The 6,384-nt window shown below is 39.0% G+C and overlaps 1 long non-coding RNA gene across 1 annotated transcript; it reads left to right on the top strand.

The window, feature by feature from the left end:
- The first annotated feature begins 344 nt into the window (after positions 1–344).
- LOC102549950 (uncharacterized) lies at positions 345–5,621 on the top strand. The gene is made up of 3 exons (XR_015629958.1): positions 345–429; positions 1,333–1,473; positions 5,491–5,621. It is a non-coding gene; the product is annotated as an uncharacterized LOC102549950 (long non-coding RNA).
- The last annotated feature ends 763 nt before the right edge of the window (positions 5,622–6,384 follow it).

Raw genomic sequence — 6,384 nt, forward strand, 5'->3', positions numbered from 1 at the left:
GGTCCCTCTTTGGTTGGTGGTTTAGTCCCTGGGAGCTCTGGTTGGTAGACATTGTTGTTCTTCCTATGGGGTTGCAAGCCCCTTCAGCTCCTTCGGTCCTTCTCCTAACTCCTCCATTGTTTTCCTTTTGGTGAATTTTCAATACCTCACAAAGATTGTCTTCCCATGAACACTGATTGGTCTTAACTGTGTTTACCCCAAACATCTTACAAAAAGGCTCAATAAAATCGGTGATATTAGAAGCAAAACTAATTTGCAGAAACAAGAAGCTCTGGCTAGTGGAACTCTAGTGCTGGTTCGGAATTCTGGAACACTCTCTTATAAAGACTGGGCTGTATCTCAACATTGGAAAGGTTTGTGTTCTTGACAACATGTCCAGATGTGGGCCAGGACATGCCGAGGAAAACCAAAACAGATCAGCTCACACCGGTAGAAGAAACTGTCCCAGGCTGTACCTCTTGTTGAATTGTTCCCTACGCATTTAAGTTTGTCTCTATTTAGTGTTTACTAATGAGTAAGACGTTCAGGATACTATAGGATACCACCACCTACAGATGGTGAAAATCTTAGCAAGGCTGATGTTGTACTCTAGGTTGTAACAATAAATGACACAGAGAAACCAGAAACTGCCAAAGACAGGGAAGGACGCAATACTCCACCAACCCAGATGATACACACCACACTCGTGAAACTATCCTTTCACATGAAGAAATTAGACAGAAAGCGAGAAATCGCCACTTGAAAAAGGGCAAGCATAAGAGAGCAATGGCAACAATAGAAATCAAGGGCAGCAGTGTGAACAGGCAAAAACATTATTGTATTTTAGTTTGAAACTTCGGGAAAAATGTCAGGACAAGAGACATAGGCCTATAATTCAAGCACCGTGGGGGAGGCTGAGTCAGAAGTACCACTTTGAAGCCATCCTGGGCAACATGGCAAGACATTAACTCAAAGGGAAGAAAACAGAAGAAAAATATAAAAATGACACAAATTATCATTACTCAAAAATCACTATATTTCAGTATTAGCATTTTCACTTACATTTTCATGTCCGGGGAACTTCACACATATCTTATTTCCCTCTTTTTCACAGCTTCCTCTTCTCCCACCATTCCGGATGACCTCAGCTTTAATCATCACTGTCACACATATGTCAGGGTTTTGCTTACCAGTCCATTTCCAGTAGATGACCTCCCTTTTATAATTACTGTTACACATATGTCGGGGTCTTGCTCATATCTAAGTATAACAAATTGGTTTTGGAACTTGTGCTGGGAGGAAATTAATTCCCCTTTCTTAGTAATCAATGCTTACCTGTTATTCCTCTTCTAGGTATGGGACCATGTAAAATTTCTCCTGTTCATGATGCTATGTCACATGGTGTTGCCATGATCAAGGTCCTGTTTGGCAACCACACTGTTGATGTTTCATGGACATATCTTCATTTTCATATCTAGATGACTCTATCTGGAGGTGGGCATCCTGATTCTCTGGCTCTTAAAACTTTTCCGCTCTTTCTTCTGCAATTTTCCTTGGGGTTTTGCCGTATTTTTTTCTTCTTTAGAATAAGCACAGGTTTATTAGGATGTGCTTAGCTGTGCTCCAGTCTAGTCGTTCATTGTAGACGAACACAGATTTACGTAATTGCCGATTATGGAAATACTAAAATACTAGATACTAAAAGTGCTAAAAGCTGAAGAATTCATACACCTGTTTAGTTTACATAATCAAATAACAGTGATTGTTTTTTTTTTAAAAAAATGTGGTTACAGTCTTAGCCTTTTGAATAATTATAGTTTTTTTCTGAATGGGATAAATAAGAAAACTAGTACACAGATAACTTAAATTGGTGGGAAAATGACTGCTTTGGTGGTTTAAGATTGTCGTATACTTTGTATTTTATTAGTTTGATGAATCAGATAAAAAGTATTTCAAAGAATTATCACAGAAAATATTTTAACAAGTCACCTGCATAAAAATTACTTGGTAAAATCCAGCAAAGATTGGACCTGGCAAATTTATTCACCAACTGAAATATTTTCTGTCAGAAGCTTTTGTTTGTATTGAAATGGTATTCGTTTCCCTTACAGATTCCATTATTGATATTTGTAAGTGCATTTCCTGTACCTCAGCCTGGATTCCATGTTCCTGGGCTGGTACCTCGGAAAACACAATGCCGATATGTGGGGTAGCACGTTTCAGAGCACATGAAGTTCATTGTGACATGACACTCTAGTTAGTCCGTTAGTCCATCGTCAGAGTTAAATTTCTAATTGTATATGAGGGTAGAAAAGGGAACGTGAATTATATAAACCTTTTTGTAAATATTTTTTAAAAAATTTTAAGAAAAATTTTATTTACTTTTACAAGCCAGATTTATTCCCTTCCTGGTCCAGTGGTCCAGGTCCACTCTCCAACTGTTCCACATCCCATACTACCTCCCCCAACCCCCTGTCTTCACGAGAATGTCTCCACCCCCCCAACACTCCAGACCTCTAAACTTCCAGTTTCTTGAGAGTTATGTGCATCTTCTCTGACTGAACCCAGACCCAGGAGTTCCCTGCTATATATGTGTTGGGGGCCTCATCTCAGCTGGTGTATACTGCCTCATTGGTGATCCAGTGTCTGAGAGATCTCCGGGGTCCAGGTTAATTGAGACTGCTGGTCCTCCTCAGCTTCCTCTCCCTATTCAAGAGGGGTCAGCAATGTCTGTTCACTGGTTTGGTATACATATCTGCATCTGACTCTTTCAGCTACTTGTTGGGTCTTTTGGAGGGTATGATAGGTCCTTTTTTGGGAGCACCCCATAGCTTCAGTAATGGTGTCAGGTCTTGCGGCCTCCCCTTGAGCTGGATCCCACTTTGGGCCTATCGCTGGACCTTCTTTTCCTCAGGCTCTTCTCCATTTCTATCCCTGCATTTCTTCCAGACAGGAAGAATTATGGGTCAGATTTCTGACTGTGGGATAGCAACTCCATCCCTCACTTGATGCCCTGTCTTTCTGCTGGAGGTGGGTTCAACAAGTTCCCTCTCCCCACTGTAGAGCATTTCATCTAGGGTGCCCCTTCCTTTGAGTCCTGAGAGTCTCTCATTTTCCAGGTCTCTGGTACATTCTGGAGGGTCCTCCCAACTTCTTTCCTCCCGAGGTCATCTGTTTCCATTCTTTCTGCTGGCCCTCAAGGCTTCAGTCCTTTCCCCCACCCAACACCAGATCATGTTCCCCCCCCCATCCCCTTGTTTTCCCCTGTCACTCCCTCCCTCCTCCTTTGTGGTTGCTTTCTTCTCCCTCCCAAGTGAGACTGAGGTGTTCTCACTTGGGTTCCTCAGCTTGTTGACCTTTTTCTCTATGGAATATATCTTGGGTTTTCTGTACTTTTTTTTTTTTTGGCTAATATATCCACTTATTAGTGAGAACATACCATGCATGTTCTTTTGGGTCTGAGTTCCCTCACTCAGGATTCCATGTTCTAGTTCCATCCTTTTGCCTGCAAAACTCAGGATGTCCTCATTCTTAATAGCTGAGTAGTATTCCATTGTATAAATGAACCACATTTTCTGTATCCATTTTTCTGTCGTGGGACATCTGGGTTTTTTCTAGCTTCTGGCTATCACAAATAAGGCTGCTATGAACATAGTTGAACACATGCCCCTGTGGCAGGGTGGGGCATCTTTTGGGTATATTCTCAAGAGTGGTATTTCTGGGTCTTTAGTAGGTCTATTTCCAATTTTCTGAGGAGCCTCCAAATTGATTTCCAGAGTGGTGGGAGCAGTTTGCAATCCTACCAGCCGTGGAGGAGTGTTCCTCTTTCTCCACATCCTCGCCAACATGTGTTGTCACCTGCGGTTTTGATCTTAGTCATTCTGACTGGTGTGAGGTGGAATCTCAGGGTCCTTTTGATTTGCATTTCTCTGATCACTAAGGATGTTGAACATTTCTTTAGGTGCTTCTCAGCCATTTGAGATTCCTCTGTTGTGAATTCTCGGTTTAGGTCTATACCCCATTTTTTGATTGTTTTTTGGGTTGGTTAACTTATTGAGTTCTTTATGTATTTTGGATATTAGCCCTCTACTGGAAGTGATGTTAGTGAAGATTTTTTTCCAATCTGTAGGATGCCAATTTGTCTTATTGACTATGTCCTTTTCTTTACAGAAGCTTTCCAGTTTTGCAAGGTCCTAATTTTTAAATAAAAATGTCTACCCATCAACATAATCTGGATTTTCTGAAAATCCTGATTTTTGGGTAAATTCTATAAAATATTTAAGATACCTTTAACACTAAACTTATCAGTTTTCTTTTCAGTAAAGCAGATGGTGCTATATACTCTCAAACTCATTTCTACAGGCCCTATTCTATACCTGACAAAAATGTGATCAAACAGGCAAACAATATCCCAGCTGATCAAATCCAACATTTTGTCAGAGTTGTCTGTGGACTATAAGTGGCTGTTAATGAACCCTTCAATGGTTCATTCAGACACTCAATTTCCAGCATTTGGGAGCCAGTTTTAGTGGTCCCCTCCATCCAATTGTTATCTGATATTATCAGGATTTGGTATCGGAATTACTTTTGAAAATAACTTGGAGTTTAATAAATTACTTCTAATTTCTGATAGGAGGAACTTTTGTCTAACTGTGCCCTTCCCCCAAACACTAGCTCAAAGATACAATAGTTACCAGGATCATATTGGCAGGAACATTGAAGAACTGAGGCTTTTAGTTCAGATGTCCACAGACAAAGACTGGAAGCAAACTTTCACAGCACAACTTCAGTTGAGCCTGGACTCCCTACCAACCATTTGCTGTATCCCTGAAATAGTTTGTTCAGAACCACTGGTCTGAGACAGACGTGCTGCCTGGTCTTGAAAACCATGAGCTAAATGTTTGTTGTCTCATACAGTTTCAGTTTGAACTACTTCTACTTCTAATGGCATTTCCATGTGCTCAATAGATATTTATGTATTTTCTTATATAAAACCTTTCTTTCATTTTATTCTGGATTTTTTCAACCTTCTGTTATTGGATTACAAGAGTTATTTATGTGTTCTGAATACAAATTTATTGCTAGATAACTTGGTTGCAAGTATTTTCTCCTATATCATAGCTTTCCTTTGCCTTTCCCAACAATGTTATAAGAACAAATGATTTTAACTTTGATCCACGTAAATGTAGGACTTTTGTGTGTGCTCTTTGGGTGCCCTCATTTATTCCTTTGTTTTCAGATTTCTCAGGTTTAATTCCAAATATTAACTGTTTTAGCTTCCTTTCTAATTCTTTTTTATTTCGTTTTACTTTAATTTTTTTTGGTATTACTAATTCTTAATTAAACATACAAATGCCTTTAAAAATAAAAGTAAAAATTAAAAAAAAACTTGTAACCATCATCAGAGTGTATTAGTTACAGTTTTAAATGTGTGTGTGTTATAAGAACTTCAGAAGTTCAGAGGATAAGTGATCTTTGAACATATACGTTATGATTTAAACTTCTCAACAGGAGAATATGCATCCTGAAAGTCCTGTGCCTACATCAGCAAGCTCTGGATCCATGGTGAAGCAGAGCGCACAGAGAAGTTGACCTCTGAGAGCCAACTTAGTCAATAAATAAAACATTATATATTAAACATTTCTGGTATCTCTTCTATTTGTCTTTCAGTAGTATTTAGCACACCTTCTTTATACTTTTAAGTATGATTAGAAACTGCAGAAAAACATTTAACAAAGTGTCTTGGACTTCCATCTCAGACCCCGTCATGAAAGCAAGATTAAGGAAGTTCTGAAGATCTTCAGTAATGTTTCTTACAGAATCAAGAGGAAGGAGTTTGTGCTTATTCTGTTGCTTGGCATCATGATTACAATTTATAGCTTCACACACAATGATATTGCAGAACTCACGGTAGCGAAACGGCCAGAAATTTAAATTAAGTCATGCATTTACTCAAATTTGCCTGACTGCAGAGTGTAGGCTTCATCAGCCTTCCACTCAAAGACCAGTTTGTTTCATGGAAATTGGGAAGCAAAATGTCTTCGAGAGTTTCCTAATAGTTCACTTTGTAAATGAACTTGTAATAATTCTTAAGAACTTCCCGTTCAACATAATCTCTCTCCTATTTTAGTTATTCAAACATTAGCCTCTCCTATTTTAATGGGATTGCAATAGAATTTCAAGCCCTTGTTGTCTCATGCCTCGTGATTACTAATGGCAATTTTAGGTTATCTATCCAGTCAGGCATTCAGCAACTTACAAATGTAGCTATGTTTATTATTAACAAGGCCGTGGAAACGTTACTGACTTGTCATACACTAAACGTCTCAAACATTATGACAGTATAAACAATACCCAAGAAAAACGCTTCTCGTGAATACATGTTATTAGCTCCATTTTGCCATC

The sequence above is a fragment of the Rattus norvegicus genome, chromosome 9, assembly GCF_021556685.1.
Source record: "Rattus norvegicus strain SHRSP/BbbUtx chromosome 9, alternate assembly SHRSP_T2T, whole genome shotgun sequence".
NCBI classification, from domain to species: Eukaryota; Metazoa; Chordata; class Mammalia; order Rodentia; family Muridae; genus Rattus; species Rattus norvegicus.